At 41.1% G+C, this 14,269-nt stretch overlaps 1 non-coding gene across 1 annotated transcript; it reads right to left on the bottom strand.

The window, feature by feature from the left end:
* Positions 1-11,996: 11,996 nt before the first annotated feature.
* On the bottom strand, positions 11,997-12,135 carry LOC114005549 (U4 spliceosomal RNA). Its single transcript, XR_003547388.1, has one exon. It is a non-coding gene; the product is annotated as a U4 spliceosomal RNA (small nuclear RNA).
* Positions 12,136-14,269: the final 2,134 nt, after the last annotated feature.

The raw sequence follows: 14,269 nt of genomic DNA, 5'->3' as shown, positions 1-14,269 counted from the left end.
CTCTCTCTCTCTCCCTCTCTCCCTTTCTTCCTCCCTCCCTCCCTTGTTCCTTTTCTTTCCCTCCTTTCTCTCTCTCTCTTTCTCCCCTCCCTCCCTCCTTCCCTCTCTGCCTACTTTTCCTTTTTTCTTCTTTCAGACTTGCCTTTTTAAAAAGTTTATTTACTTTTGTTCATGATAGGAAGCATGTTTGCCTCCTGAGAGACGATAGATGATGGAGAGAAAGAAAGCAAGCTCCTTCTCTGTAAGATCTGGCCACACTCCAGTTCTCCATCCTGGTGGGCGTGACACTGCCAGGTGGGGATTCAAACCCAGGGTGACTGTGTGGAATCTGGCTTCCTCTGTGCAGTGCCTAAACACTGTACCATGAGGCCAGACACAGGGATTATCACCCTTTTATCTACCTAACTGATTTACTTAAAACTAAATTAGCTTTCGATAGGAGGGTAATCTGTTATTTATAAGAATTTGCCAGTTATTAGTTTCTCGTTTCTGTAGAGATACCTCAAGGTTTTACCTTGAATGTTATGTATTTTCTTCTTGGGCATGATAGATTTCTCTTGTAAACTGAGCAGGCCCCGTCGGCATTGGGAGTGGGGTGCCTTTCTCTGCTAGATGCTGGAGCCATAGGGAAGGGTTCCAGGTTTATATCCCGTACCCACTTGAACATGCCAGGTGTGTCTGTTGGTTGGTGGGGGTAGAATACCATGATGGGACCCTGTAGAGGGTACTTATCCTTCTTTTTTCTTCTTTCTCCATCAATCAATCAATAAAAAAAATTTGAGAGATTTTCACTGTAGGGTGCGTGCGCTCGCCAGACAGACAGAGAGAGACATAGAGACAGAAAGCGAGAAATCACCCCCCCAGGGGGGATGGTCACGCCGCAATCCCTTCTCCTCCATTCTCCTCTCAGGATCTTGGGCACGCACGCACACGCGCCCGGTGTGAGTTTTAAGCCACCGGGTCCGGGACCCGAACCGCGGTCGACTACGTGGGAGTCCAGCGACATAGCCATTACTCTAACTGCTGGTTCCCAATAAAAAAAATTTAAAATGACGGTGCTCACTGTAATTTCTGATCCTTGTTCATATATATGCATGTCTGTAACTACACTGAAGTTGTATTTATAACTTTTAAGGACATACAAGAAGAGCAAAGAAAGTATAGAAAAGGTAAATTAGTATTGAATTGAGCAACTGACATTATGGAAGATTTTGACGATTTCCCGATTTACGCTTCAGTTGCAAGTAATGGAAATGAACTTGAACTTGTTTTAGCAAAAACAACGAAAGGAATAAAGGAATTTGTTGGAAGACTGTTGGAAGCCAAATGCAGACAGACCTTATTAGGACCTGGAAAACCAGGAACATTCCCTGTCTGTAGTCTTTGCCTTTCTCTGCTTTATTATTCTTTCTTTACAGACTTATTTTTTTTCCCCTTCCTTACTGTGTTTGGATTTGGCTGCTCAGCAGCTCCTGAGCATCTGACTCTTGGTTCCAAACACAAGAGGACACTAAATTATTGAGCCTTGATTTTATTTAAATTTTTTTTTTAGAGACAGGATCTTGGTATGGTTCAGGCTGGCCTCAAACTTGTGGTCCTCCTGCCTCAGTCTCCTGATTAGCTGGGATTATAGGCACATGCCACTGCATCTGGTCAATTTTAAATTTTTGAGAGGAGGAAACTGATAGTCACATGTTTGATCAAGATTTTCCCTAAGTGTGTAATATGGGCATTTTGATACTTCAATTGGTCATTTTTATATTAGTCCTTAAAGTGCCTGATTTGCTCTTGATAGCAGTGTGTGTGTGTAGAAGGGTGATACTCTGAGTTTCTACAGTAGGATGCTAGCGCAGCTCCCACTGCTGTTTTTACCGCAGCGCCCACTGCTGCAGGAAGGCTGAGGACGAAGCCTATGGCTGGTAAACTGAATGTGGCACCACGGTTAGGAATTATGATGCTTGGGATCCAACTAAGATGTGAAAATCCTGTTTGATAACAACTAATCCATTTTGCAGATAATCATCTGCATGTTTGCATGAGTTCACTGGATAAAATGCTGAGCTCCAGTAGCTCTTTACCATACGTTCATTTAAAATAGTAGTAGAGAGCAAGAATTCATCAGTTATTTTCCTATTTCTCCCATGGGTCTAGCATTTTCTACCTCTGCCTTTCCTTCAGGCTATTCCTTCTGCCTGGCACTCTGCTCTCATAACAGGTTAGTCCTTGGTTGAAGCCTGCCTCCATCAGATGGCATTTTGTGAAACTTCCCTCATCATGTAGAATTTGTAAGTTCCTTGTGCTTTTAAGGCATTAAAAATTTATTTGTGGGACCAGCAGGTGGCATGGTGGTTAAGGTGCTGGACACTCTCACATTGTCGACCACGGTTCAAGTCCCGGACCTGGTGGCTTGCTTTTTCACTTTCTCTCTCTCTCTCTCTCTTCCTCTGTCTCTCTCTGGTCAAATTAAAATAAAATGAATGAATAAATAAAATAAAAAATAAATAATTAAAAAAATTAATAAAAAATGTATTTGTACTTTTCATGGAGAGAAAGAGACAGAGACAGAGACAAAGAGTGCCCCAGCAGGGTCCTGGTGCCACAGTCTGCCCACAGTGTTAGCTGGCGCAGATCATGGACATGTACATAGTGTGTGTGGGGTAGAGGGCAGAACGTGAGCCTGGGACCCTTCGGTGTCTGGTTGTGTCCCACTGCCCCACCTTGAGTCTGGCCCCCTTCTGAGACACCGTGAACCTTGGTTGGGCACGGCTTTTACATATCGTGTCATAGGGAAGTCCTTGTGTACGCTTCTTCTTTACTAGACTATAAATTCCTTTCGGCCAGTGAATCACTTAGAAGAATTCTGATAGGCTCTTAGCATCCCTTGTCCCAATATAATGATTCTGACATTTTACAACATTCTGGAGCTTTTATGGGATTCTGCTTGCTGCTACCTTTTTCTTTTGATTTGATACTCAGTACCACTGCTTTGCTTTTCTTTCCTATTCTTTCTTTATCCTTTCTTTTTCTTTTTCTTTTCTTTGTTTATCATAGGATATCTGTGCTTGCCAGAGAGAGAGAGCAAGAAAATACTCCCATGAGGAATGGCCCTCCCATGATCGCTTCTCTTTCATTGGTCCTTCCTTTCTGGGATTTTGGACACACATGCACTCTAGTCCAGTGCGTTTTTCAAGCTGCCCGATCCCTGACTTGAACCATGGAGTTAGCCATGTGGGATCAAGGCTCCTTGACTACAAGGCCATGGGCTGGCCTGTCTCTGCTTTTCTTTCTTAGTTCTCATCTGTTTTCTAGATTCTGCAGACTTTACTCTGAACATTCTAATTCCCTGGGTGAAGAGCGAATGTATTAGGACGATAGGATGTTTTTCAATAAACTGACATGGCATGAAAAAGGAGAGTATGGTAAACTCATGTGGAAGAAAAGAAAGTCTTCTTGAGCACTCCGTATTTACCAGCTTATTGAAGGGGAAGGTGTGTGTGGGAAAGAAAGAGCATCTGAAAAGGGGAATGGTAGGGAGATAAATATAAATATAGAAAATTAGGTTTGGCCTGGAACATGGAAGACTTTTGATGCTAGGTTAGAAAATGTGGACTGGGTTAATAAGCTGCGAGACTGAAGTTTTTGTTTTATGATTATTATTATTTTTTAAATTCCATAGGGCACATGTATTTGCTGGAGAGGCAGGGTGGGGTGGGGGGCAGTGAGAAAGCATTCCCCTCAGGAGGATGACCACGCTGAAGTTTCTTTTCCTCCACTCTCCTCGTGGGTTTTTAGGCATATGCACACAGTGTTTTTCAAGCTGCTAGATCTGGGACTACACCCATGTGATCGGCCATGTGGCATCCAAGCACTTTAACCTTTTTGATTTTTGAAACGTCGTGGTTGAGTTGGATTATAGATTATATTATATAGCAGTTCACAGGATGAAATGAGTTGGAAAAAAAAAAACATAGGACCAATAAGAAGAATTGTAAGAGTTTCTGTTAAAGAAGGAAGACCTAACCCAGTATACTGGAAAAGTGTTGCTGAAATACATTGGACAGAAATAAATACTTGGAAAGAAAAAGATGTTAAGCTTGGGTGGTTGAGAGAATGTGAACTCAGAGTGGATTTGTGGGTGGGGATAAAAATAAGTTTTGTTTTAGACCTCTTACATTTGGGGTGCTGACAGGACCTTTAGTAGAGATACATGGTAGATTAGAAGTATGAGATTGGAACTTGGATGGAGGGGGTCAAGGCTGGAAATGAAGCATATATGAGCAAGAAGAGTTAAAAATAAAGGGAAGAAGAGAACATTTGTTTGGTGCACTAAGAGAGAGGGAAAAGAAAAGCATAAAGAAGACAGAGTTTGATGTGGCTTTCTAGATGCCTAGCCAGGGTATGGCATTCTCTCCCTGAGCTTTCCTTGCTCACTGGGCATCATAGTCACTAACAGGATAGATGATAAGGAAGAAACATTGAACAAAGAGTACTGTGTTTAGGACCCTCTGAACGGTAAAATTGTTGCCACTCTTTTTTTTTTCTTCAGTGGCTTCGCAGTTTTCTTGAAATAAAGAAGTAACTCTTTAAGTGTCTTCTCCATCACCATGCCTTGTTTTGTTCTGTAACCTCCAAGTAGTTCAGTTAGCCTTGAACACACATTCTGTTTCACACTCCTCCTTGTTCTCCCTCTTGTGTCCCCAAGAGTGGATGGAATGTGAAGGAAGTGTGATTTCCATCAGATGGAGTGCTCCGCAAAGTACAAAGGCAATAATTCCTTTATGGACACTTTTATTGCCATGGTCAGGTTCTGATCCATAAAATAATTGCTGACAACTGCCTAATCTAAACTTTTAAAAAATAATAAATTTGATCAGTAGCAGTGGCTCAGCAGTGCTGAAGCTACATAGATAGATTCCAGGTTTGTGTGGCAGTCCGGGCACGTGCAAGCCTGTGATCTTGGCTGGCTGAGGCTGCAAGTGAATGACAGCATGGAGACCTTGTTGGGACTTTTCTCTCCAGGTGTTGCCTGCAGAGTCCCTATACACCTGAGGCGACCACCTCGCCATCATAGCCTGACCTCTGAACTTGGCTGTGGTAACCCGGAACAGCACTGCTACCCATCATTTGTATGACTGGGTTACCCAGCTGTGTGCTGGTTTAGAAACCGTAGGACACTTTATTGACACCTGGCTTCCTGATGGGAAACACAGGGAATTTTTAAGTTAAAGGCTTCTATTTACAGTGTGTGGAGGTTTATAAAACTTGGGTTAGCCCCTTGGCCTGGTGGTTGAGGGAGCCAGATCCCACTTGGCCAACACCTAGTTTAAGTCTCAGCCCTGGTGGCTTGAAAAATAGCCTGGGCACAAGTACATGTGTGCTCCAAATTCCTACAGGATGGAGAATTGGAGGAGAAAGGATTATGGTGTAACCACACCCATGGAGGGCGTTTTCTGCCTTTCCTCTGTCTTTGGTGAGTGCATATGCTCTCTGGCAAAAACAAACAAGCAAAAAGCTCCCTAAAGCAAAAAAAAAAAAAAAAAAGAAGCTAACAACAGGTGAAATAGAGAAAACATGCTCGTGTGTTCTCAGGGTCTAGCTTTCAGCCCAGTGGTATATATCCTGAATCCAGGTTCCTAAAAATAGTATATTGTAGGGCCAGCAGCTGGTATAGCAGTTATGTCGTTGGACTTCTACATGGCTGACTGCTGTTCAAGTCCTGGACCCAGTGGCTTGAAACTCATGCTAGGCACGTGTGTGTTCATGCCCAAGATCTCAGCAGGAGAATGGAGGAGAAGGGATTGTAGTGTGGCCATCCCCCTTGGTGGGTGATTTCTCACTTTCCTTCTCATTATCTTTGTCTCTGTTTCTCTCTCTGGTGAGTGCATGCACCCTAAAGCAGAAACTTCTAAGAAAAAAAAATTGTTCATAACAATTAACCACAATGACACATTTATGCACCAAATATGGTATTAATAGTCATTTATAGTATTTTAAGTTAAAAAAATGAAGACTCTTCCATATGCTAGTAGTGCTTTTAGTAGCTGGTGACTGAGAAAATACATAATAGCAGAGAGAGCCACTATAAAACTTCAAATTTTTTTTTGGAGAGGTTTTCGCTATAGGGCATGTGCGCTCGTCAGAAAGACAGAGAGAGACAGAGAGACAAAAAGCAAGAAATCACCCCCCAGGGGGGATGGCCACACTGCAATCAATCCCTTCTCCTCCATTCTCCTCTCGGGATCTTGGGCACGCATGCACACGTGCCCGGTGTGAGTTTTAAGCCACCGGGTTAGGGACGCGAACCGCGGTCGACTACATGGGAGTCCAACGACATAGCCATTACACTAACTGCTGGTCCCTAAAACTTCATTTTTTTTTAAAAATATGAAGATATTCTTTTATGTTTGGAAAGTATGCACATGTGGATGTGGAAATTATGACTTACGGAGTCTGTACACAACACTTGATTTCTTGCTTTGTGAATATTTTCACGGCTGTTCTGGTCTCATCTTTTCTTGTTATCTCACTTTAGAATGGGGAAGACTTATCTGAAAATGTGAACCATAACTAAAATTTGGGAGCGACAGGAAACTTCTCAACAAATACTCTTAACTACAGCAATTGCTATTTTATACTGGCAATGTACTTAGCTATGCTCAGATCGAACTATTAAATAGTCTCAGGGATTAGAAGTCACATACAGTATGTAAGTAGTTTTTAAAATTTGGATTCACAGGAGGCCAGCAGGTGGCATTATGGTTAAGGTGCTGGATTCCCACATGGCTAGAAGTGGTTCAAGTCCTGGACCCAGTGTCTTGAAAATCATGTCGAGCGCATGTGCACCATGTCCAAAATCCTGAGAGGAGAATGGAGGAGAAGGTGTTGTAGTGTGACCACATTCCCTGTGGGGTGATTCTTACTTTCTCTTTTCCTTTCTCTCTCTCTGCTCTCTCTCTCTCTCTAGCATATGTGCCCTACAGCAAAAACCTAAAAAAAAAGAAAAAAATTGGATTCATAGACATATGAGTATCATTCTTCAGACTATAGTTCTATTTTAAGATAAAATTTAGTAGATGATTTGCATATAAGCATACACCTACAGCAGACGCTGATATAACTGTCTTCTATAAATTATACAATGAAGTTTTTTAGGTCAGTTATTTAAAGACAAAAATAAAATCCTTTAGTACATATGTTAAGCTTAAGACATTATTGAAAATAAGCCCGTGCAAAAACAGACTATAATAAAAATCAGGACAGCTCCAGGGTAAGTCAGAGAGTGCTAAAGCCCTAGATTTTGTGTTTGCTTTTCACTTCTCTTTTCTTTTTATTGTATTTGGTTGTGGTTGGGGGAGAACTAGAGTGTATATGCTAGGTGGATCCTTATTTGGTCATAGATTATTGGTGTGTAATTAAGGAAAGGTAGGGCCACACCCTCTTACAAACAGTACAGGAAATCAGAGAGGGCAATGGCTGAGAAGTGACAAATGGTTTTGTGCCACAGCTGAGACTGAAAAAAGAAAAGTCACGCTGTGGTCCTTGTTTCTGATTTCCTGGTGTCTGAATACGTCTTTCAGTCAGACTGTTTTAGGGAACAGGAGGAAGACGGGCTGAGGGCAGAGGACGTTTACCTCACTGCAGAGCCACTCGAAATGTGAGCCTTCTGTGCGTCCTGGTATACTATGTTCACATTGCAAGATAATCAGTGAGTGCCACGGAAAGGACCCTGGGTGCCAACTGGGTGTTCCTGCTCCTCTTTCTGCTTAAGTCATTTCAGCTTCCTGTGCCTCAGTGTTTGTATCTGCAAAATGAATAAACTGGAAAAATGTTGCTTTTGTTTTAATATTCTGCAATCTATGGGTTGTCTAAGTTTCCAAGGCACTTCCACAAATTTTAACAGAAATAACGTGATTAAGGGATTATACAGAACTATGCTTCTCTTTTTATGCTTTGTTCAGGTTGCTATTCTGTGTCCAAGATCTTATGTTTGAACTTTGTAGCCTGTCATGTCTAGTAATTTGACCCATAGCAAGGTCATATAACCCTTTTAAAATTTTAGTATTTATTTAAAGGATCAATTACAATGTATTCAAAGCATCATACTGAATACTGATGTAATGGCATGAAAGCGGTAGAAATTATGTCTCTTTTCTACATGCTGCTAGGAATTACTGAGGCTTGAGAATATATCTCAAATAGGAAGTCTTTGTGGCATTTGCCTTAGACCATCTTAGAAATACATTACACTCTGGGGCCAGCTGGTGGTGTGTTGGTTAAGTACTGAACTCCCACATGGCTGACCATGGTTGAGTCCTGAAAATGGTGGCTTGAAAATCATGCCCAGCTGTGTGTGGGCACAAGCATGCCCCAAACCCCAGGGGGAGAACTGAGAAGGGATTGTGGTGTGGCCCTCCTACCCCACCCCGCCCCCAGGGAGTGATTTCTCACCTTCTCTCTTGCTGATATTCTCTGTCTCTTTCTGGCCAGTGCATGTGCCTTAAAAATAAAAATAAAATAAATATATTCCACTCTTCAAACAATGGCGGCAGTGACCATGGGTCTTGTTTCTCACTTTGTACCCAGTCCCTGTCTATTACATGGAGTAAGGAATGAATGCAGCATGGGCTTACCCAGTTTGGAGAATGAAAGACCTTCTAGCTGCATTTAGTGTGCATTTATTTTCATCTTTCAGAATAACTAAAGGTGAGGACAGAGACGTGTAGACTTATGTGTGTTTACTTTCAGAGTTGCGCTGGTCTCCAGGTAAAGAGGAGGGATGCAGCCTCAGGTCTGAAGGTGGTTCTTGTAGGAGGTGCTGCTTGGGTTGAAGTTTCTTCTCCCTGGTTGGAGCGTAGTTCCGAATTTCCAGGGAAGTGCTCCCGTTCTTTTCTATCTGGCTATCATATCCAAAAGCCATCATGGCAGTGATTCCCAGATCCTTTGTAAGCTAGGCATGAGCGTTGCCACAGAGCACCGGTCCATGTGGCGCCCAGAGTCAGGAGTGGTGGGCAGGGTCACCTCTTGGAACCAGGATATCCTGTGCTCTCCATACGTTGTGTCCTACCTGCTCTCTGGCCTTTCTTCCTCCCGTTTAGAATCGTTTGGCCTCTCTTTAATTTTCAGGAACAATGTTTGCACGTGCAGTGTGTTCAGAGTTGGCCTTTTCTTCAATACCTTCAATACTTTATCTAGTAAATGTATTTGAAAGTGGGCTTATTCTTTCTGAGTTTCAAGTGCTGATACAGATTTTTCTCTATTTTCATATTCTATTCACCGTTTTGAGGGAACTGGTGGGAACCTACATGCAGGAGAATATGAATGAGTTCCCTTTTAAAAGGTATTTACTGCGACCAGCAGTTAGCGTAATGGCTATATCGCTGGACTCCCATGTAGTCGACTGCGGTTTTGAGTCTCAGACCTGGTGACTTAAATTCACGCCAGGCACGTGTGTGTGCGTGCTCAAGATCCCAAGAGGAGAATGAAGGAGAAGGGATTGTGGCGTGGTCATCTCCCCTGGGGCATGATTTCTCACTTTCTGTCTCTCTGCCTCTCTCTGTCTGGCGAGTGCACGTGCCCTATAGCAAAAACCTCTCCAAGATAGATAGATAAATAAATAAATAAATTAATTAAAAGGTTTGGGTCCTGAGTCTCCTTGTGCACACTCAGGGTGTTCCTTAGCACATGCCATCTCTTTGTTTTGTAATGTGTATAGAGTTATCATTTTCCCCCCATGTATTCTTTTTTATTATTATTTATGCATTCAATCACTATACATCATTTAGCTTATATGGAGAATTTACCCAACATGAAATACACCTCAGACTAGTCCAGTTGAGAATACTATACATGCCATCAACAGGTGAATTCTCATTTTTTAATAGGTACATTAAAAAATGTCTATGAATATTTTTTACATAAACATATTTAATGACACTGTTTTTATGCTTAAAGAAATTTTTTTAGAGAGAGATTTTTTGCTATAGGATACTTGCACTTGCCAGAGAGACAGACAGAGGTAGAAAGTGAGAAATCACTCCCCTCCCCCGCAAGGGAGATAGCTGTGCCTCAATCCCTTCTTCATTCTCCTCTTGGGATTTTGGGCACGCACACACACGTGCTGGTGTGTTTCAAGCCTCTGGGTCTGGGACTTGAACCATGGTTGGCCATGTGAGAGTCCAGTCAGTGATGTAACCATGGTCCCTGTTTTACGCTTTTGTTGGGTTATTTTTTTCCCCTTTGTTTTCTTTCTTTCTTTCTTTTTTTTTTTTTGGAGAGGTTTTTGCTATAGGGCACGTGCATTTGCCAGAAAGATAGAGAGAGACGGAGCAATAGAAAGCAAGAAATCACCCCCCCAGGGGGGATGACCACTCCACAACCCCTTCTCTTCTTGGGGTCTTGGGCATGCACGCACACATGCTGGGCATGAGTTTATGCCACCGGGTCCAGGCCTTGAACCGCGGTCGACTATGTGGGAGTCCAGCAACATAGCCATTATACCAACTGCTGGTCCCCTTTATTTTAAATTTTTTGCCCTCTGGGTTCTGTGTTTCATTAGCTTTTAACTTTCATAGGAATTAGTTTAGAATCTATGACTGGAAAAGTGTTTAAAAGCATCGTTGAGGCTTACCTAATCTACTTGTTAAATTAAAAAAAAAAAAAAGGCAGGGGCGAGCTGGTGACATGGTAGGTAAGACAGCTGGATCCTGTATGGCTGACTTTGTGGTTCGAATTCTGAACCCAGTGGCTTGAAAATCATGGTGGGAGCATGTACATGCATGCCTTAAAACCCAAAAGGAGAATGAAGGAGAAGGGATTGTGGTGTGGCCATCCTTTATGAGGGGTGATTTCTCACTTTCTCTCTCTCTCTTCATGTCTCTCTGGTGAGTGCATGTGCCCTCTAGCCAGGAAAAAATAAGCGACAGCATTTGATTTTTATCTACAGGAGAAACCTAGGAATCTTTAACTTTTCTTCTGTTCTTTGTTAGCAAAAGTGGGGCCTATAGAGCCACATGATTACTGTTATTTTTATATTATATGTTTTCCCTTTTAGGGATTATTTTTATCTTCTTTCATATGATTATGAAATGAAAAGAGATAAAAATAATACCACTATACCTTTTATATCTTAACTTCATCATCCTGAAAGCTATTTTGACTCATACATCATTTGGCTAGCATCCCTCCTTGAGTTATGTCCCTTTTTTCTTTCTTAGCAAAGGATATATACATGTTTGTTTCCAGAGCCCTGTTTTCTGAGGGAATTAAAGACTATTATATAACATGTGAACTCTCCTTTGCAAAACAACATTTAATTGATAAGTTTTCACAAAAAAGGAAGTCTATAAAATTTCTGTAGGATAATCTGAATGTGAGTCATATTATAACTATGGAATATAGAAAGTTATTAGCACTCTATACAGAAGAACCTAGGAACAATGGAATTTACCAATATTCAGATGAAAAATTTTTATCAGTAACTAGCTTATTGCTGTGAATTCAAGACCTCTGATACTGTAGATATTTTTTAAAAAATATTTTAAATTTCATTTTCTTTTATACATTCCTTCACATTTTTTAGCTTACAAAGTGAATATTTCAACATGTGAACATTTTTCCATAGTCCAGTTGATAAAACTGTAAAATATCTTCAACAGATAATACCACATTTCTTTGTCCTATTAATGCTTTGCCCTTCTGTTTTTCTTCTAAATGTCCTTCCTCAGACCCTCCTCTTTCACACACACTATATCTGGCATTCATATCCATTTACTGTAATTCTTGGAGTCGTGATGTAAAATGAGTTAAGTCCTAGAACAGTTTTATCTGTGAATAAAAGTGAGTGATACTCGTAGTTTTAATTGAATTGCAGCAATATTTTATAACTCTTGGACTGTTCAAATTAGAGTTGACCAAAAGTTTACTTTGTTAAATTCTTATTTTGTTAGTGAATTTTCCTCATGATTGTGTAGAAATTAGACCACTGTATGATTGAAACGGTTGATTGCAAAATCAGAAATTTTTCTTTTTTGTCAAAGATAATGATTTTTCTCACACTAAAATGTAATTGTTTTCAATTAGCAATAATCGTGCCTCGGATAAACCTCATTGGCTATGATACTGCCACTGTGCAAAGCTAATAAAATGTAATTGTTGAAAATAATCTAAGTTGACAATCACCTCAATCTTACCCTGCCCCAAACTAAATTAAACCCTCCAACACATACACACACATGCCATATACACGTGCATACATGTAGATGCACATGCACACTTGCATCCTCTCTCTCTCTCACCTCTCCTCTTACTTTTCTTTCAGGTAAAGTGAAGTAAGTCAGATCCACTGAACACTCTGCTAGATACTTTACAATATTATTTCATTTAACTATTTTAAAACTTAACGATGTAACTATTATGATCTGCATTATGCAGGTAAGGAGACTGAGTAGAGAGTAACTAATTAGTTTAAGATTTATCAATTGATTACGCAGTAGAACTTGAACCCATTTCTGACTCTTTCCTGCGTGTAAGAGGACTTTTAAATGTTTGTCGGAAAAATAGAATTAAAGTACAAGTTTATTTCGGTGTAAAACAATTGAAATCTATGCACAGTATTTTCATAATACATATTTTCCACAAACTTTTTTTCTTTTTTGGGGAGAGGTTTTAGCTACAGGGTGCGTGCGCTTGCCAGAGAGACAGAGACAGAGAGACAGAAAGTGAGAAGTCACCCTCCAGGGGGGATGGCCACACTGCAATCCCTTCTTCTTCTCCATTCTCCTCTCGGGATGTTGGGCACACGTGCACATGTGCCCGGTGTGAGTTTAAGCCACTGGGTCCAGGACTTGAATCGTGGCCGACTACATGGGAGTTCAGTGACATAGCCATTACACTAACTGCTGGTCCCTTTTCCACAAACTCTTTGAAGAACCCATGCACTGCACTGCCTGGACAGTAGGGAGCTAGGAATTTATGCCTTAAGATGGGGAAACGAAGTGGCAGTGAGTTCACTTCCACTGAAACAGTTACTGTGCCTTCATTTTGCAGAGAGGAAAGACCACTGACTACTCTTAAGGAAATTATAAGAGAGGAAGATTTATAAACATAAAATTATAACTGCAGTAATAGATGTCATACCAGAAGTACCCAAGTAGGAAGTATTGTAAAGGAATAATGGATTCATTTTCTAATGGAAAAGATAGGGAGAAGGAAGTAGAGGATACCTATGAAGGAAATGATACCTAATATATCCTAGATAAGAATGATATAAGTAATATCTGCCAAGAGGAGATGATGTCTACATGGGTTTGAAGGTTAAAAAACAAGAGTCCATTCTGTATGTAATACAGAGGGTATGGGTGGTGTGGTGAGGGTAGAAAAGGTGTGTGGACAACTGTAAATAATTGGCTGTTATCAGAATGTAGTATTTATTTATTCAACAAATAGTGACCGGATGCCTACTTAGGGTTAGTCATTGCGTGAGGTACAAGAGGTGAAGTAGACAAGAGAGTTCATGGAGTCTATTGTATACAAGGGAGTATGGAGGACTTAAGCTACACAAGTGGGGAAAAAAATGGAAAGTGATGGGTTCTGAATGCCAGGATAATTTGGTAGAATTTCCCCCAGGAGGTGGAAGCACGTTAAGCAGGGTTATGGTTTGATCAGAGCTTGCGTACAGTGCTTTTGTAGCAATGTGGAGGGTGGATATGAAGGGAATCAGTTTAGAAACAAGAAGCAGTAAGAGGCCATTACTCATTCTGGATGGCAGATTAACAAAAAGATAATTTTTAAAGCAATATCTTGGAAATATAATCAATACTTAGTGTTGTTTGGAATGAATGGATAAAGTAAGAATTAAGGGTGAGTACTGGGTTTGTGATCTTAGTGGCTGGGTAGATGAGAGCATGCATACTTTTAAAAGTGTACTTATTTATTTGTTTATTTTTTTGAGACAGAGTTGAGAGAGAGAGAAGTAGAAAAAGAAAGAGAGACAGTGCACCCCTAAAAGGGTCTGCATGCTGTGATCTGCCCTCAGCCTTGGTCAGCCTGGATTATGGTCCACCATGTACAGGGAGACTGAGACATGAACTTAAGACCTTCCCACGTGGGTCCAGCATTGCACAGTGTTGCTTATCTTTGCAACACTGCAGGTAGCCCACGGGAATACTTTTTTAGTTAGAGAGATTTTGGCTATAGGGCATGTGTGCTCATGAATGAGACAGAGAGAAACAGAGAGACAGAAAGCAAAAAGTCCCCCCCCCCAAAGGGGATG

Source organism: Tupaia chinensis, unplaced genomic scaffold (genome assembly GCF_000334495.1).
Source record: "Tupaia chinensis unplaced genomic scaffold, TupChi_1.0 Scaffold143982_1, whole genome shotgun sequence".
Taxonomy (NCBI): domain Eukaryota; kingdom Metazoa; phylum Chordata; class Mammalia; order Scandentia; family Tupaiidae; genus Tupaia; species Tupaia belangeri.
Note: the sequence above shows the minus strand (reverse complement) of the source record. Positions and strands in the feature narration are given on the sequence as shown.